At 40.8% G+C, this 19,993-nt stretch overlaps 1 long non-coding RNA gene across 1 annotated transcript in view; it reads right to left on the reverse strand.

Annotated features, from left to right (window-relative positions):
* LOC113992870 overlaps window positions 1–19,860 on the reverse strand; it is a 129,946-nt gene extending 110,086 nt beyond the window's left edge. The window contains exons 1-2 of the long non-coding RNA XR_005563723.1: window positions 19,838–19,860; window positions 19,245–19,461 (exon numbers count right to left, since the gene is read on the reverse strand). This is a non-coding gene — a long non-coding RNA (uncharacterized LOC113992870). The remainder of the gene's footprint in view (window positions 1–19,244; window positions 19,462–19,837) is intronic.
* Window positions 19,861–19,993: the final 133 nt, after the last annotated feature.

The following is a 19,993-nucleotide window of genomic DNA, read 5'->3' on the forward strand; positions in this document are numbered from 1 at the left end:
ACTGTAACAATTTTATAAACAGCACACCAGTTAAGATTTTTAAATAAGTCCAAGTTACCCATATTCATCACTGAATCAGTTTGGAAGAAGACGTAACATATTTTATTAGCCCAGATGGTGCAATTAAGGAAAAAAGAGAAGCCTGGATACAATGGAAAAATTGAATATTTCCCATTTTGAGCAATAAATGCATCAGTTTTACTTTTCAAATCCTATTGATGTTTAAACAAATTCTGGAGAATTAAGAGTGTCACAACTGACACTGAATTTCTGACTTACTGAAAAGAAATGTGTCGGTGGGACAGAACAAAATATTTTTATTAAGGGAAATTTCTCTTAATTTGCCATTTTTGTTCTGATTTTAAAAGAAAAGACAAAATACCCAGTAAATCAATTCCTGTACAGCTCTATCTGTCCTAATTCAACAACATCAGGCAATATATAGACAAAACCCACTAAAACTGAAAGGGAGATGATTTTGCTTATTAGTCTTAAACAATAAGTTATATTTCAGATTACCTTGAAACAGAGTGATGGGTTGTTGTTGCTTTTAAATGAAAGCAGTGAAAATTTAAGCAAAGAATCAGTAAGAAAACTAAAGCCTGGCAAGCAGATTTTCAAACCTGTCTGTTGCACAAGGGCAGGAGAGGCTGCAGAGGAGGAGGAGGAGTAACAGTAGTAATAAAATGATAATCCACATTCTGAAATACAAAAGGTGAATCACTTTTGTTGTCAGTCAGCAAAGTGATAAGGACAAACAAGCCATTCGATAGCGACAAACTTCTGTGGAAAGTTTGAAACATCTGAAAATTGCTGGTGCTCTGAGATTCAGGCTATAGGAAACTGAGAATATTAAAACCAAACAAGAATAAAAGGCAGAGGAGTTTCAGCTGACATTTTCAGAAATGCATTTAGTACAGGAAAGAATCCCTTTGGACTAGAAAGTAACTAACATAACCTTTTAGAAAAAGAGTCAAGGGACCCGACAGGAAAATACAGAGCAGTCACATTCACAATCTACTTTCCAAGATCAAAAGGAAGAATAGTTAAAATAGCCAGACTTCTTTTGCTTCAAATGCATCCTTTGTTAAGACTTCTTTGAAGATCCCTCTGACACGCTGCTCATGAGAGATGCAGCCCTTAGCTAAGATGTCCTAGAGCACTTGATAATAACACAGCCCACCAGCAACAAATGTCTAATGTGAAGAAAGAAGCATCGACAGATAAGAAAGTAGAACAATGGGATAAGAATAACAGGTTGTCATAAACAAATCCTTCGTGTGCTGAAAAGAATGCCTGCATACCTCAGAGATCAGCGTTAGAACTGGCTCATTGCTTTGTCAACAAGTAAAGAGAAAAAAATAAAGAATTGAAATAGTTTATCTATTGCACATTAGCAGAAGAAAATGCACATTAAGACGGAAAAAAATAAGCTATGTCAACAGCGATTTACTCTCCAACATACCTGCCCTGGAAATGGCATGCAAGGCGTATTCCAGCTTCTTCTGGTAGGTAATTTATAAATAAACCCTAATGACATCAACAAAACAGCACAAATGTTTGCAGATGTCTCTTCAGGACTCAGCTAAGGTAGGTAGTTTGGGGGTTTCTGTTTTTAGGGACAGATCCTCAGCTGCTGTAAGATGGCACAGGTCTACTGACGCCAGGATGCCAAAAATTAAAACTAAGCACATACTTAAGACCTTATCTTGAAGCACAACAGCAGTACACACTATGCGCTGTTAAGGCTTGAAGAGGAGATTTATTGAAGACTCAGCTGTTAAATCCAGCTCTCTGGGGCTGCAGCCTGAAGACTTTACCCACGGTCACCATAAAGGATGTCCTTAAAGCCAACAGTATTAAATCTTTCCTGCTTCCATGGAGCCTTGCATGACTCAGTTCCTCTTTAGTGTTATTTGTCCCTGCACCTGCATATGTCCACTAATCTTTTATATATCATAGCAATCTAAACTGGCCACTATAAGTGATTCAGCAGAGGGATTTCATCTGCTCATTTGTTAGTAAAATGCTATGTATACCTTTAGTACTATATAAATAAATAATAAGGCTAACAAGGCTGACTCTATACATAGGGACTTAAAAGTCAGACAATCTTAACATTAACATCAATCTGCCACTTTATTAGCAGTCCGTGAAGCTTGCAGATTCCTGGCCTAATGTGCACATGCCAGCCAGTTTCAGTTGGCAGCTTAGCTGCAGGTGACAAAACATCTTTTCTGACTTGCATAAAAATATGTGTGTAAGCAAAGAAAAACCCAAGAAAATAATATCTACTATAAAGAAAAATGATACAGGACAACAAAGATATTTAGAAACTGGGAGGGAGATGGTGTATAAAGTCCCTGATGATTCAAAAGTGCAGAAAGATGTTGGGTTCAGTGATGCTGATGGTGATAGATTGGGCATTTGGCAACGTGTATCTCTTGTCGGTCCAAGCTGCTTGTCTGAATTCTTGTTGCCTTTGCTTTGTCTCTTTCATCTGAAATAATCTGTCAATACAGGGAGCATGGGAATGGAAACTGAATCCCTTACCTGACCAGGACTGAAAGAGCACTGCCAGGAGTGGGAAGGGGTAGGAGATGCAAGGGATGTGTGGGCTTACGCCAGATGTATCTGTTAAATAATGCAAACACATTAAACAACACAAACTGTGTTCTTTGTTCAGCACCATATGAACTACACTCAGAGATCCTGTTTCAAACCTCAAAACTCATCAGTCTAAGGCCAAAACTCTCAGAGTTGGTTTTCAGAAATACTGGATTTGAGGATTTCCAAACCCTGGCACACAAAAAGCTGGTACATTTAGAGAGGAGCACCTGGCACCTCCTGAAAGAGATTTGAGTCTGGGTGTACTATCAGTACAAGACATCCTTGAGACAGATTAAGCATCTTATGAGACAAGATAGGGGAAGTGAAACAAAGGCTGGACAAGGTACCGGCAACGACACTGATAAAAGCAAAATCCTCATGTCCCCACACTGAGTGAGGCATTTCCAGTCACTAATCTCTGTGTCTCATCTTTGCTAGATGGTCATTTGGAGGAAGTTTTGTTGTTACGCAGATGGATTCTCCAGCACGAATCCCACTGTCTCCTTGATCAGCTCTCTGAAAATACTAGCCTTCATGTCAGAGTAATACAGGGTTATCTACACACTTTCCTCTTCTTCTGGTGCAAGAAAAGTGAAGGACTTACAATGACCGTGAAGACCACAGTGAGCACCTCACAGTGAAGTCCCCATTCCAGTGACAAGCATCAGAGCTTAAGAGAATTGTCAGTGACACACTGTAAGGGAGAACCCTCACTGCACTGAACCAGAGTACTCAGGCACATATTCATCCCATATACAAGGACTGTCAGCTGTTTTGTAAAGGGAAACAACTACTGTACAAGTGGTGAAAAAACACTGTTCCACAGAAGACAGAATTGAATGTAACTACATGGCAGGGCAGGCAATACCAGAAAACAAATAAAATTATATCAAAGAAACTGCTCCTGTATAAAAATCAAATCTTACTCAGATATGAATCCTGTTAACTTCAGCCTGGTGCAGGAGTATTCAGTTTTTCAGATGAAAGAAGGCTGCTGTAGGCATTTCTGTAAATAGGTTCTATTTTATCACAAATGAACTTAAAATGATTTTACAATTCTTTTCGTTTTGCTACGCTTTTACTGACATTTTATTTTTTGACATCTTTACTCTCCTTTCTCTTGCCTGCATTCCATCCAGATAAAATAGACTAAGTAGCAAAGTGCCATTTTTCCTTTGGTATGACGGTCTTTCACCTTTGTGATCCTTTGGAGGACACCAAGTCTTGTGTTTAAATCACTAATCCCCTTTGGAGAAGGTCTCACTTTCTGGGTGGCTTCATCAGTCAGACCCACAAAGCGATCACTTCTCAATTTATATTATTTCAAATTACACTCCTTTATCTGTCATTGTCATACAGCACAGTAGGACATCTTTGGAAGATGACGGGGACTGTCTGTTTTGTCACATTCAGCTCTCTACTGCAATTAGAACCTGCTTGTCTGCTAACTAATCACACTTTGTCTGCCTCACAGTCATATTTTCACTTCTTCAGTTTCCACACAGCCTCCAGAATAATTTCAAATTTCTGAAATGGATATGATTTCTCGAGATTAAACTTCAGATCTATGCTGATGACCCCAGTTTTCACATAGCAGAAATCTTCCTCTTTCATCCTTCCTTGTCATCAAACATTAATCTTTCAGAATAAAGGACAGCATTGCACACAAGACACCGGATTCTAGATACCTGCTTCCAATTTTCAGCTATGCCACAGCCTTCTCCAGGAGGTTTGCCACTGTCACTGGGAATGGGGCTTGCCTTCCCTGACTCAACTGTTCAGTCTAAGCTGTTCTCTACAGTTGAGAGAGAGGCATGACCAGCAGTCCTGGAGGCATCACTCACTGCAAGTATGTTTTACTTTCCTTTGACAAGTGGGAGAGCCTGGACAACAGGGTTGACCACAGCTTTCAGATGCCTAATATTTATAAGGAAATCCTATCCTTACCTACTCTCCACCCCAGATCTCAAATATGGTAATAACAACCAAGACCTTCTTTCAGCTGTTATCAGCTGTCTCTGTTCAGGATATATAATGTTGTAACACTCATATTCTGTGTCAGAAGAGTGCCCAGTTAAACAAAAGAGGGACTGTACAAGCCTCCATTGCAGGAAAGGTTGAAGCATCATTCTAGGTCCTGTTAAACATCAGGGCAAACAGAGGAGGACACAGCCACCCTCCAAAGGCAGGTGAAGAGCTCTGCCAGCAGTTGACCACATCCATCCAGCTTTCCTCTGGTAGTCAATAGGAAGATTACTTGAGAATGATTTTCAGTATTCTTTCTATTTGGCTATATTCAGCTTATATTCCACAAATCTTTCATATTTACTGAATTTGTTAGTGTCACAGCATAGATTCATCATTTGAATACATGCAGTTGTTTGGCCTGCTATGCCCAGCTGTCACTCTCATCACCTTCCAACCTCATATTTCCTCATCTTGACGTCACGATTTTGAGCCACAAAGCTCTGAATGTTCAGAAACATCTGTAATTGAACTTTTTGATTCCAATGATTATCAAAATTGAGGTTAAATATGAAATTCACATCCACACCAGGTTGTGAATATCCAAATTTCAGAAATGCCCATCTTATACCACATTATTAAGTTACTCAAGAGTTAGTTACTAAGAATAGATTCAAAATGTTTTGGATTTATCCACCATAGGTTAGAATTTACAACTAGCTTTTGGTTCACCCTTTCAATCAGATGTTAAGGAAGAAGAAGGGTAATCTAGTTCAGATCCTGTGACTTGTTAATATTGCAAGGATCAGGAGCCTCGGGCAGTTTGGCCAGAGCTGATCTCCACTCTTGGTCCAATGTTGAGAACATTTAGGAGTCCAGAAGCAGCAATTATCACTATAACAAAGTTTATGGCATCAGGAACAACATAACAAGGAGAGGCTGCTGAAGCATTTCACTCACTTTTCACCAGGAAGACAATCTGTTCCTGGCTATCGTGCTCATATGAAGGCTGTGTTCGAATTTAGGTCTTGCCTTATATGGTCAAATAAGAATTCTATCTGTGCCTAAGGAACATTTCGTCTGAAGCTATTTTCTACTCTTCCTTTCTCCTTTAGCTAAGGCACACTTCAGTAGATTCATTCTGAAAATGTTGTCCCCGTTATAAACGCAACCAGTATACACTGGCATCTTTTCATGGTACACGTATCACTGCACAGGTATTACCAGCAGTAGCACAATTCCTATAGATCAATTATCCTGCTGACATTTGCTAAATGACCACCAGACAAGACAAGAGCTGCTATCATTCTCCTCCTAGTGTGATGACAGATGGACAAATAGTTTTGTTCAGACAATTCTCAGAATTTTAGTCGAGCAGTTGAAATATATGAGGGTCAGAAAGAATTATTTCCTTCATCAACATTTTTAATACAATGGTTTGCAATACACAGATATCGGGGCAGATGTATACATCAGGCAGCTATCAGTAAGACAAGAGGGCATGGTCTTAAGCTCTGCCAGGGGAGGTTTAGGTTGGATATTAGGAAGAAATTCTTTACAGAGAGGGTAATCAGACATTGGAATGGGCTGCCCAGGGAAGTGGTGGATTCTCCGTCCCTGGAGGTTTTTAAGATGAGACTGGATATGGCACTTAGTGCCATGGTCTAGTAACCACAGCGGTAGTGGATCAAGGGTTGGACTTGGTGACCTCAGAGGTCCCTTCCAACCCGGCTGATTCCATGATTCCATGATTTCATATGGATATACGGTCACATACAAACAGATACAGATATACACATACACATTTAACATGCAATACAGAATATGCAATATTAGCTTATATGGTTCATACATTTTTATAAACACATGTAGATAAATGTAGATATGTGTATGGAATATATTCTTAAGATGTGGCATTCAGTTGCATATAACTCATTTTAAATTTATTTATGTTGTCTGTTTCTTCAATTTTTCAGAAATCACTTATGTCCTGAATGACTTCCTAACAGCCCTTACTTAGATGGGTCAATACTAATCCAATTTTTTTATAGACCTTACAGCACAAAGCATGGCAATTTCAATAATAAAATTACTTATTATTTTTACAGTTCTCCAAAGTGTGATGTTGACCTGAGTTTGGAATGCCAATTAACTCAAAGCTAAGCACATGTTTAAGTACTTTCCTGGATCAGAGTCAATAAAATCAGCTGAGACGGGATTCATGAAAGGTGAACTTATGAATCATTAGCATGGAAATGGTCATGGAGCCTTTTTAAGTAAATTACATAGGGAGACTGGACACAAACAAAGAGAAGAGACACTAATAACTGGCCCTGTTGGATGTGGCAGGACGCTGAGATCAGGAGAAGGATCCGGCAAAGGTATCCCAGTAAGAACCTGTCTCTGTTCACTCAGATCATATGTAAGATTGCTACTGCTTTCCCATGACCTTAATATGGCCCTAACAATGGGGAAAGGAGCCAAGCCAGGAGATTCAGGTGCAGTCTTGCAGCACTGGGGACTGCATAGGTGTTTGCATCCACCACTCAAGTCAATATTAAGGGACTGCAAAAATATTAGCATGTTGATGGAAATCAAGTCTGGAGCTCCCTCAAAAAACACAAAACATGCTGCAGCTGTGCAGCTGGAGCGATGCAACAGCATCACCTTTGAGTCAATATAAACAATTTTATATATACATGGTATAAAAACATCAACCATGTTCTCTAAAGCAGTTTGGATGCAGCATTACTTCAGTATTTCAGTATTTTCAGTAGAATAATCACTAGCACTGTCCTTAGCCTGGATTCCTGTTTTGCTCTCAGAGATTCCATGTCCCTCCTGTTGCAGATCTCCTGCACCTTTGAAAAACCCAGGGTGAAGGATATGCAGACTAAAAAATTGGTGAAAATTATGGAAAATTGGATGAACTAAAACATGCTCTTCTCATAAGATCTGTACTGTTCATATGAAGATCTTGATACTTAAATTCTAAGGCTAAAGACTGAGGCACAGCAAAGTACTGACTCCTAGTATATTTACTATATAAGGATGAAAGATTGTTGGTCCCTCTGGGATTATGAGTCTGAGAAGCATTGTTATTTCAGACCCGATGTTAAGGCCATTAATGATTCAATGCAGCCTTTTCCTTTACTTCAGTAGCTGCAGTTCTACCCCTAACATCATTTTTTTCCCATTTAGCCTGAGGATTTGATGTGATTAACATCTGAAATATATTACTTGTGTTGGTGTTAATTAATTTAGCTGATATATTACAACTTTTAAACGCTATTGGTCATGGAAGGCAGAACGATAGGGTTAATTAATTCTGAAGAATTTTAACCATATACAAAAGTATTTTTAAAATGAAACAACATGAAATCGGAGAAAGACTTTTCTCTATCATACTTCATTAGGATCCCTTAGGTCCTATAAAGAAGACAGTATTCTCCCAGTAAACTTGTGTTAGATGGGTAATACAGGAACAATGTGCTCTCAGTCCGGATTTCAAATAGTTATCTCAGCAAAAATATGCATCTTAGAAATGGCCCTGAATTTACTGTTAGCGGGACCAAGTTCATCAATCCCACATTCTAAAGTCTCCCAAACTAAGACTTAGATTCTGCAGTTCACATTTTGAATCTGTATGAATCAAATCTTTTTAAGTTTCTCCCTCATTAATTTTCAGTCAGGATTGTCAGTTAATAAAATACAGCATGGCACAGATGCTCAACTCATGTAAATTTTCCTGACTCCTGCCACTTGATAGCTGTCTCTTTGACGTCAGTGGAACCATGACAATTGCCATCAACCCCAATGTTCATTTTTTCCCTCCTGTTATCCACTTCCCCAAAGACATGAATCACTAGATGCTGCCACTGCTGTCATATAGTGCCATATAGACAAAAGATAAGTCACCTAGAAAACTTCACAATTCACGCTATCAGAGGATACGGATTTGAAAAAGTAGTTTGACTGAAATGACAAATGATGAAACACTGAATTGACCTCTGCACTGTAGTTTTCTTCTTTTCACGCTTAAGTATAAGGTTTTAATTCTCCTCATGCTTGCAGCTATTACTCAGCAGATATCAGCTGCTGAAGGACCTCTTCCTACCCCCTCAATACTGTATGTTCGCTCTGTCACTTCTGGCACTAATGGAAGCAGCATCCCTAAATACAATTCTATCACTAAACATTAAGAAGAAAGATTGGATAGCAGGGTTGCATCTCTGGTGGGAATATCTGCACAGGCTGACAGAATAAAAAAGAATATTTGAAAGACGTCTTTTTAAAGCTCCAAGTAAAGGACTGTCCTAAAGTGTGTGGAACGCAGCCTGGTATATTATAATTTTTCTGCATGAAATTAAAAATTCATTTAATTTCAGCTGCAGTAGCAACAGGGCACAGATTTAATCTGTAAGCATTCTTTCTAGACCCAGATTTTCATTCAGATTTTTCTGCATTATTTATGCCTTTTTTCCATACACTAATTTGGCACCTGCACGCGAGAAATAAAGACATATGGGCCTGAAGATCCTCAGCTCAAGCAATGAGAGCTAAGGATAATACCTCTAGAAATTAAAAATAGAAAAAGAAGCCTACAATAACATTACTTTCATCTTTTCTTTTTTCACAGTGATGCATGGATTGTTATTATTGTTACCAGCCTCACAACAAGACAGCATACTGGGTCTTTCTTTTGTTGATAACAACATGGTTGGTATTTGCTAATGCTTTCTAAAAAGGCATCTTCTAGAGGGTTAGTAGTGATTAAAATAACATTTAAAAGTCACACTTCTTAACCCCAAGGCTGTCATACTTGTCACGTGTGCCAACAATACCCTTATAGCATTAAAATGGAAGAATTTTCAGATGTCTAGTTGAACAATAAATAGCAAGCTTGAAGGTGTTTGGTTATCTTGCTTTATTGTGGTTTCTTTGCTTGAACAATCAAACTAATTAGTCGTGTTCTCCTTTTCATGTTACTACTTTATGGTCTGTTTCACTTCAGGCTTTCTCTCTAATTATTATCAAAAATATGACATGTGATATGTCTTTCAGATAGTGCTGGCCAGAAATTTTCCATCAAAAACTTTCATTTGATGAATGGCTTCTATTCAGTTAAATGAAAACATCTGTAGCTAGTTCTCACATCATATATTAAAAGATGAGCACTTTCAGACAGAAACCTCCCTCTTGCACATCTCAGAAGTAAAAAATCGCTGAAAAACAAACAAAAATAACTTAAATCATTTTACTGGAGTCACTGGAGATCAAGTGAAAGGAACTGGGAATGAGGAGAACATGTTTTTTTAACAAATTCTGTTTGCTATCACCACACATGCAGTTCTCTTGAAATATTGAAAATCCCTGGTGGAAATGTCTTAATTGACTTTTGGCATAGTTTGTTTTTTTAAGGCCTACATTTAGGGCCTTTTTTAATTATTTTTTTTAATGTGGTCTTTTAAAATCCAAACCAAATCTTCCTGCATTACAGGAAGCAGGTAACTGCAACTGAACAACCAGATAATGGTTGCTTTAAGATCTATGAAGGAGGTACAGGATGGTAGCAGCCTGCTGCAACAGTCAAGGTGATTTCTCAGCACTGCCAGTGCAAATAAAAAGCATATCATGCCACCTGCTAATGCAGCAAGATTGTTCTGCGGAGGAGCTGAAGACCCATTTGAAGGACTCAGTAGGAAGGTTTTACATGAGAGGGGACTTACACTTTTTCTGTTTCTCCTTTTCTTTGAGAATTCAATACATTGGTTGAAAACATTTGGATTTTCTCCGAATTCTTCGCTATGATATCATGTAATTTTAACGTATTCTGCCTCTCTACCCTTACAATTTGTCTGTCTGCATTCTTGCTCTTCCCATATCTGTAAAGTCAGAAGCAGCCATGAGAGTTTTCTTAGGTTTGAGACAGCTCCTCTGCTGTCCCTGACAAAGTACCACCACCAGCAAGTCTATGGTAGCTCCTTTCAAAGGAATATCACTGTACGTCTCATCTGTAACAGCCTGATACTGAGGCAGAGACTGATATTTGAGCTCTCTGTGGCTGACACTCCTTTCTTCCTCTTGTCATTATTATTTCAGTAAAAGCATTGCTACTAGCTGTGGTCCAGTCTCTACTCACAGCCAACTGGAAGTAAGCCATTCCAATCCAAAGCACAAATTCTCCAAATTCTCCAAGCATTACCATGTTTTGAAATCCTCATATTGTCACACTGCATGTATGTTCACTCTGCTAATAAGCCTTTTTGAGTTGTAACCTTAGAACATGCTTAGATCTCAGATCACTAATTATCATCTTCATTCCAGGAAAAGCCTTGTTCCAGATACTGACAAACCTGTCAAACTGAAACAACACCAGACTTTTCACTCACTTCACACAGCATTCATGGAAAAAGCACTTGCTCACACCACATTTCATGTTAGAAAAAGCCCCGATAACAATTAAAAAAACAACAACTCCACTAAATTCCATTATTCTCTTAAAATTGACATGGATTACAAGATTATGAGGTTTCTTCTTCAGTAGTTTGCTTTTCTTCCATTCCATTTTTCCTTTTAAAGATTCTAGTCATAAGAACAAAGAAAAAACATGTATTTGTTATGGTGTACTCATAGGTAAGAAGAGCAGACTACCACGGTCAGGAGCACTCTGCCACCAATGGTCTGGGAGGTAACAGGAGAGAGAAATAATTTCCAGTAGGCAGCATGTGTGTTGCTGCCCTTTTGCAAAGTTTAGAAGTGTCAAATAGTATGCATATGGACTGTTCCACGCCAACTGACCTTGAACCCAGAGAACAGTCTTGATGAACATTTAATTTATTAGTATAGTTGCAGCTATACAGAGTTTACTGAGCATCTGTTTCACACACAACACACCCCACAAGTTACAAAACCCTTTCCAACATGCCATAATTAGGAGACACAATGTTTAATAAAAAAGAGCTAAAATGTAATGTGCAATTAGTGCTGATCCAGCAAGACAATGAGCTTTGCCATCATCCAAGCCTGCACTAGTTGGGAATGTAGTCAGTAAAAATGGCCAGATGTTGTATATAGATTTCAGGTTATAATGAGAAATATACTGCTTCTAGTAATTGTGATATACATCTGGAAGGTTATATAGGAACAGGATGGAAAACTCTGGGGAAATAGAGGACATCCTCCACTCTGTAACATACTGCTTGTAATATTACACAGAGGGAATGTGGCCAGAAGTTTTGCATAAATAATGACAACGAGTCAATCCAGGAATCCCGCAGTAATGCATCAGCTTAGAGGGATGATTTGTGTTCGGGCATCTGCCTCCAGCTATGCTTTTTTCTTATCTATCATTCCATTCCCTATTTCACATAGTCTTATATCACTGGGAAGACACAAGTGGCATTTGACTTGCATCGAGAGATGATGGCTTTCGCAGACAGGATCTGCACTGTAGATCTTTCATGCCCTTATAACTTTTCCAGCATTGCCATCTACACTGTTGATGACTTTCATGGTAAATTAGGACACTCCAACCTCCTTATCCAAAAACCATTAGGTCCCTTTTTAATCTATCTTCTTCCTAGCTGTGAAATATACAATCTCTGAATTGTAAAGCACCGAAGACAAGGACTATTTTCTTCTGTGCTCACAGAGCAGAATGAGGTTATACTCTTGCCTGGAGTCTTCTGCTGCTACCACAACATATCTGACATGACCACATAATGTATGTCTGGGTTTCTTCAAATCATTCTGAAGCTACTAAAAAGAAAACAAGAAGAGCAAAATTTACCTTAGGATGAATATATTGTGTGAATGAATGTCTAAATGAGAGAGTGAACGACAGAGAATGAGTCCATGAATGGTTACACATGCAGGGGAGCTACTGACCAGAATGCAAAAATTCCCAGGACTAGATTTGTAGCACCAGAAGGGTTGATCTTACTATCTTGTTAATACCTGCTTTACATGCCATCCATGTGTGCATGCAATATCTGATTCACATGCAGAACGGGTTGTGGAATCTCTGAATAAGAAATGAGGCTAGAGAATCTAAATTGATTGACACTGAATAAATCACAAGTAATTTTGTTCGTAAGAAGGAAATTAAGGTGAAAGAAAACATCTTTTGCCACAGATACAAGAAACAACAATGAGCCTTATAATACTTCAAGAATACAGATATTCTTTGAAATCAGCTGACAGGTGGTCAGTGTTCTCCCAAATGACAGTGGGGTACGCTTGTTCCCGTGAAGTCACAGAGAATGTTTTCACCTACGTATTGGGTTTCTGTGGCCAGGTTTTGGTAGTGGGGGGACTGTAGGGGTGGCTTCTGTGAGAAGCTGCTGGACGCTACCCACATGTCCAGTAGAGCCAATGCCAGCCATCTCCAGAATGGACCCAGTACTGGCCAGGTTGAGCCAATCAGGAATGATAGTAACACCTCCATGATAACATATTTAAGAAGGAGAAAAAAAAAGTTGTGAGACAGGTGAATATTGCAGTCAGAGAAGAGCAGACTGAGAACATGTGAACAACTTTGCAGACACCAAGGTCAGGGGAGAAGGAGGGGGAGGAAGTGCTCCAGGTGCCAGAGCTGAGGTTCCCCTCCATCCTGTGATGCGGACCATGCTGAGGCAGCTGTGCCCCTGCAGCTCATACAGGACCGTAGGAGTGCAGAGACCCACCTGTAGCCGATGGAGGAGCCCGTGCCAGAGCAGGTAGATGCCCAAAGGAGGCTGTGACCCTGTGGCAGGCCCATGCTGGAGCAGGATCCTGGCAGGAACCTACTGACCCATGGGGAGAGACGCCCATGCTGCAGCAGGCTTTCCTGGTAGGACTTGTGGACCTGTGGGGGACCCAGGCTGGAGCAGCCTGTGCCTGAAGGACTGCACACTGTGGAAAAATGACCCACGCTGCAGCAGTTTGTGTAGAACTGTTGCCCATGGGATGGACTCACGCTGGAGAAGTTTATGAAGGACTGTCTCCCATGGGAGGGAACCCACAGGATGCAGGGAAAGGACTCCTCTCCCTGAGCAGCGACCGAAACAACAACTGACCGTAACCCCCGTTCCCTGTCTCCCTGTGCCACTGGAGTGGAGAAGGTAGAACTTAGAAGGAGGGAGAGGAAAGGGTTTTTAAGATTTATTTTTACTTCTCATTCTCCTGCTCTGATTCTGTTAGTAATAAATTTAATCCATATCCCTACTTTGAGTCTGTTTAGCCTGTGATGGTGATCAGTAAGTGATCTCTCCCAGTCCTTATCTCAACTCATGAACCCTTCCTTATATTTTCTCTCCTCTGTCCACTTGCAGAGGAGAGTGAGAGAGTGGCCTTAGTAGGTACCTGGCATCCAGCCAGGGTCAACCCGCTACAGCCTACTACTAGAGATTTACAGTTAGAGAGAGAAATAAAACATCAGTAGAGGTAGATGAAGAGAGAAACCCCAGGCTGCTGCACTTTTCAGGGTCTAGGAAAATAAGCCATGTACTACAGAGCAGAGCAGGGATGCCCTCACACAACTAGGACATGTTTTGGGAAGGAAAAGAGCACAGGACCTCTCTCTCTGTCCTACTACGGAACGAGTCACAGGAGTAGCATCTGTCAACACTTTAATGAGAACTATGCCTCCAACTGTGGATCAACAGTGGGAAACTGCATACTGGCAATGACCCCTGAAGAGAAAAACCACCCTTGCACTCCTGCTTGTAATGTTAATAGCACATAAGCAGTCAAACCACAGGGCAGACTAGCTTTTCTCCAGTATTAACTACTGTGAAGTCCACCACAAAGTCATTTGTCACCAACATACTTTCAGCATTGGTGTAACAGCTGTGAAAATATAATTAGTCTCTCCATCTCTGTCCCACTGTGTACCAGTCACTGCTTCAGTGGTCTCTTTGGATATGTTTCTGTCCTCCACTGGCCAGAGGTCAAGTTTCCCAGAAGCTAGTTGCCTGTATAAATTACAGTGCACATATTTTACATCTCATTGTAATGTTTTCTTTTGCCAACATCCACTTCTTTGCAAATGTTTCATTTCCAAGCCATTTTTGTGCAAGCCCCAAGAGAAGCCATCAAACAAGCATGCTGAAAATTTATCTACAGGCATCATTAATGCACATTTGGCTGATGAAGACACAGAGTTCATATAAACTGCAATTTAGAATGCCTCTTCTTCCAAACAGTTAGTCCCACAAGACACCATTTGCTCAGGAAAAATAGGACCAGGGGAAATATCCGAAAGTCCAGTACAAGAAGTCACAGACTGCCCACAGCTATTTTGGGGCAAAAAGAGAAACTTGGTACTGTTCTGTGTGAACAATTTTCAGTGTCAGCGTTTGGAGCACCAACACAGTGGGAGGCTGCAGGGGAGGTGCTGGGTAGTGAGACCAAAAGGAGACATGATACATCTGCTTCTAGGCTTGGGTCTGAAGCCACGGTGTCTAGATTACATTGGGACTTCCAGATGTCTCTTTGGAGACAAGCAACTGAATGACTGCAAAAGCAGAAGGATTATAAGGATGAGATTTCTGCACTGGGATACCCAGGAAGAAGTCTGGGGACTTCCTGTTACTCCTTTTTCTTCTGTCACAGTTACAGGGAGAGTACCAGCTGCTGGGCATAACAGCCCATCATGTAAAATGCAGGGAAGGATAACAATCTTCATGCCAGAAAGAACTGAGTATGAAACTAGTTCTTTGGTGTTTTAAGGAACAAAGGGGCCAAGGGTAACATTTCTGGGCTGAAGGTCAAGAAGCAAACTTTTTAGAAGTAGAGAATTGATAATACAACACATCTGTCAATATCAAGAAATGGGTGTGTAGGATCCACTGTAAAGTTAGAACCAAAAAGCTACATCATGCCTGAAGCCCCCCACATGTAAGCTGAACTATCACACTTCATCTGGCTCCTCCATCCTTTGTTAATGCTTGTTTTTATATTATGGGAAATGGATGTATGTATATTACGGGAAATGGAGTACTGCCCTCTGCTCTGATGGATCTGACCCTGACTTAAGGGGGCAATGCAAGTCTCCACAGTGTCCAAGCTGTAAAATAACACCTGTTGCAGTGCCATTTGGATCAGTCTGTGGCAGGACTATGCTTCCACATTCAGCCTTTACTTTCTTTTATTAAACTGATTTTATCTCAACCTATAAAGTTTTTCATCTTATTCCACCTCCCCCCCCTCCCCCCCCATGCTGCTGAGGAGGGGGAGCAAGGGAGTGGGGGAGTGAGGGAGTGTGATGGTGGGGCAGCTTGGTGGGCATTCCACCACATAAGGCCATTCTGAAATTAGGGATTTACAAGTCATTTTTTCTGACCACTCTGTGAACATTTGGAGGCTGGGCTGTGGCAAACCACTGAAGTTGGTTACCACCTGTATGAAACCCAAGTAGGCATGACACTCTGCTTCTCTGCACCCCCACAGAAGGTGCCATTAACACATTTAACATATAGACAAGTCTGCTTGTGGATATACAGATCATGAAGGAGACGAGGCAAGGAAGGAAGCTGAACCCCTTCCATCTCGCTCTTCTTGTCCTTCTACCACCTGCAGCACCAAGAGCTGTGTAACAGAATCATATAAAGGCAGAGAGGTCTTCATTGCTCAACCCCAGACTCCCTTTGGTCCAGAAAACAGCTGTGCTCATCCCCTACTGAGCAAAGGCATGGAGTACTGCCCTCTGCTCAGATGCTTTGGGCTCTGATCCTATGTAATTTATCCCATCTTATCTAGCACTACCATAGATGATCCTGCCTCCCTCTAAATGGATGCTTTCACAGTTCATGAAAATACCTGCCTGAATGAGGAAAACACCATCGGAAAAACACCCATGTCACACACAAAAAAAAAAACAACCAAACCCCCAATCCTCCTCATGTAATCACAGCCGTTAACTCTCTCCTCTGGCCTATAAACATAGTCTCTGATGAACTAAACTCCACCTACCTTGACTGTCTGTGTTGGCCACATACTAAAAAAGTTACATGCTATGCCTTTATCTGTCACAGCTTGGTATCAGTAAAATTGTGCCTTGTCTGTTTATTGTTTGCAAAGCTTCCACTAAGTCCCATTATTTCTCCTTGAAAGAACACATAAACACTAAATGGGACAGGGTGGAGAATGAAAGTCCTTTCCTGGCTAACACATTTCCCCCAAGCCCATCTGTCACCCTCAGAGCAGTATCAAACCACTGCTGCTAAGGAATAGTGTGAGGAAACTTGTGAGAGAGTACACTCTTTTATTCGAGGAAAAGAGAGGATGATCCAGGGATTTCACCAGTTCTGTTTATTTTTAAATAGAATGATTCATATTGCCTTGCAAGCACATCAACTGATTTAGAGAAAATTATTTGAAAAAAAGCAACAATTATCCTCTTCACTCACTTTTGAGGATTTTTATTCTCCTGATAGAACACAACTATACCACCTTTGGAGTTGCTCAGGGTATATGAGTGAGAACCTCTTAAAATAGAAAAAAATCATAAGACATTATTATTTTGAAAACAATGAGTCCTAATTTCAAACTTGGGTTAAAGCTGATTGGACTAGAATATTACATACAGACATAGGCTCTTTGTTAGGTTTTTGGTAACTTCTTTACAATCCAACAACAAAGGCTGCAGAATGCTAAGACACTGGTTGAACTGATGCCACAGATACTGAAATGGATGTGAAAGATGATCTCTGATTTGGACATCTTCCAGATGAAAGCACTTGGCCCAAACTGAAGACAGACAGTGGTTGCTTAACAGATTGCTTTTAAAAAGAAAAATACATATTAATCTTTTTCTCATTCAACCAAGAAAATATTCTTACCTAAAAGGAAGAGATTCCTTTGTCTGGGAGTGAAACATCAGATTTAGATGGCTCTGTGGACTGGCAATGAAGAACGTTAGGCCTCCTAGCAACGTTCTTCAGCACTCTCCACATGCAGACTTGGCTCCATGTTTCAACTGCCTACTGTACGTGACAGCCCTATACTTCAGGATACAACCGCATATGGAGTCTGTCTGGCACGCCTGAATAGTAGGTGGTCTGAGTTGTTCATTACTCTCATGCCATCGGATCTGGGACAGCAAGTTAAGCAGTGTGAACAGAGCTCTTGGCCACGCAATCGGAAGAGGAAAACGTTATCCTTTGTGCTCAACCCTTGAATAGTTTTTGCATCTTTTTCTCAATGTACAGTGAACTGAGATGCAAGCCTTCAAACAAGCCCTTTGAAATTCTCCAGGGGCTGCTCTTCCCAAACACTGTCTAGCCAGACACCATGGGATGTTCTTTTGCTGTCTGAAAATATCCCCCTCTTATTTTAATAAACCATTTTTTCCTATCTGTTTAAGAAATCACTTTTGTATCCTTTATGCTAAGATCCTTGTTAAAATATGCATCTTGGCTAGGGCAGAGTGCTAGAGAGAACTTAGTCAGGCAGTAAAAATCTTCAGTTTAGGAAAGGGGGTGGTGTTTACCCTCATTAGTCAGTTTCTGAGGTAAAAAATGTTTTCTGCAGCAAAATGCCTCTGATAGCAAGTTTGTATGGTTCTGTTCCTGACTGTTCCTTGACTGCTTTTTTCTTTCTTTAACAAAGATTGTATATCACATGTATGATTTGATATGCACGCAGGTAACCAGAGAACTAAGCCATTAGCTCCAGCATTGAAGACAGTTAATTTCCAAATTCAGAAATGCTAGAACAGACTGTGAGAACTCACAGCCAGGTGGGAGAGAACACACACATCCCGCAGAGCTGGGCTCCTGCCTTATGTGTCAAAGGCCCAACACATATGCAGAATGCCCTCTGGGCTGCTTTTTACAGCTTTCTCTTTCTCTTCTTATTTTCCCTCCCCTCAGTCAATGGGAAAGAATGCTTTGAAGTTTTACATAACCTGTAATTATTTCTCTTGATAGAAACTACATCTTTTTTGGCAAAAACAGCCAGAGGGAAAAACAGAATGTTGCTGCTTCCCACATTATTTCTTCTAGACTTAAACCTTCCAGCTGCGGAAGGTCTCTTGAGCAAAGGAAAATCCTTAAACAGCTCAGCTTTCCTCCTCGCCCAATTTCTTGTGCTTGTCACCCCTTGCCTCCCCACACGCGTCAAATTTCCGATTTATTTTTACAGCATTACAAATGCAATGCATTTCACAAAAAAGATAATTTGTAACATCAGTTTTAATAGATCACAACTATCTTGACAGGACTTAGTAAGAATTCATATTTTGTCATGATTTTGACTAGTTGTCAAACTCACTCAAATACAGAGTTCTAGGTATGACATCACCTGGAAATAAAAAAAGAGAAACTTTGGTACTTACTGATTTTTGCATATGAAGAAATTTTTCATTAGGCAGACAGTAAGCATTAGCTATTGCATAGACAGTTTGTATCTATCAGTCCCCTGTTTGTTTTTGAGGGTGTTCCTTTTCCCCTCACACAGGAAGCTTTGTCTGTATTTTGAAACCACCTCAACTCAACTGTATTAGTGTGGTACAAGCACTCAGAGACATTTTACACCCACACAAATACTGTGACACAGGAAGGCCATGTGTTAAGGCTTTTCTATATTAGCAGTAATATTTCTAAGCAAGAAGGAGTAGCAGTACACCTATAAAGCTGTAAAATTAATACAGGTGTGCATGTGTATACCGACATATACGCTCCTACCTTGCAAAACAGATTTTCAGCCATTTATCAGCGTGATTGGAACCAGATCACCTCCCCTACGAAGACAGGCTGAGAAAGCTGGGGCTGTTCAGCCTGGAGAAGGTTGTGTGGAGACTTCATAGTAATCTTCCAGTATCTGCAGGGCACCTCCAAGGAAGATGTAGAGGGACTCTTCATCAGGAACTATAGTGATAGGACAAAGGGGAATGGCTTCAAACTGAAAGACAGTAGGTTTGGATTAGATGTTAGGAGGAAATTTTTTGCTGTGAGAGTGGTGAGGCACTGGAACAGGTTGCTCAGAGAACCTGTTGATGCCCCAACCCTGGAGGTATTCAAGGCCAGGTTAGACGGGGGCTCTGAGCAACCCAGTCTAGTGGGAGGTGTCCCTGCCCAGGGCATGGGCATTTGAAACTAGATTATCTTTAAGGTCACCTCCAAGCCAAACTGTTCTATGATTCTATGATGTAGCACAGGGGCGGTGGGACTTGTGTGAACACGCTGGGGGATTCTGACCAAAGTTTTCAATCTCAAGAGACCGCGCGCAGGGCTCGGGGCCGACACTTCTACATGCTGACCAGCCCGCAAGTCCTCACTGGATTCAGGAAGCCAGGAAAACGACCCGACTGAATCCGAAAAGCCAGGAAAACAGATCCCGACTGAAGAGACCGGCGGGCACAGGGACCGCACGAGCGGCCGTGACAGGCGGCCCGGGCCCCGCCCGCCGCTCCCGCCCCGCCGGCTGTGACGGC

This window comes from Pipra filicauda, unplaced genomic scaffold, assembly GCF_003945595.2.
Source record: "Pipra filicauda isolate LSUMZ 115617 unplaced genomic scaffold, ASM394559v2 scaffold243_size1161148_pilon, whole genome shotgun sequence".
NCBI lineage: Eukaryota > Metazoa > Chordata > Aves > Passeriformes > Pipridae > Pipra > Pipra filicauda.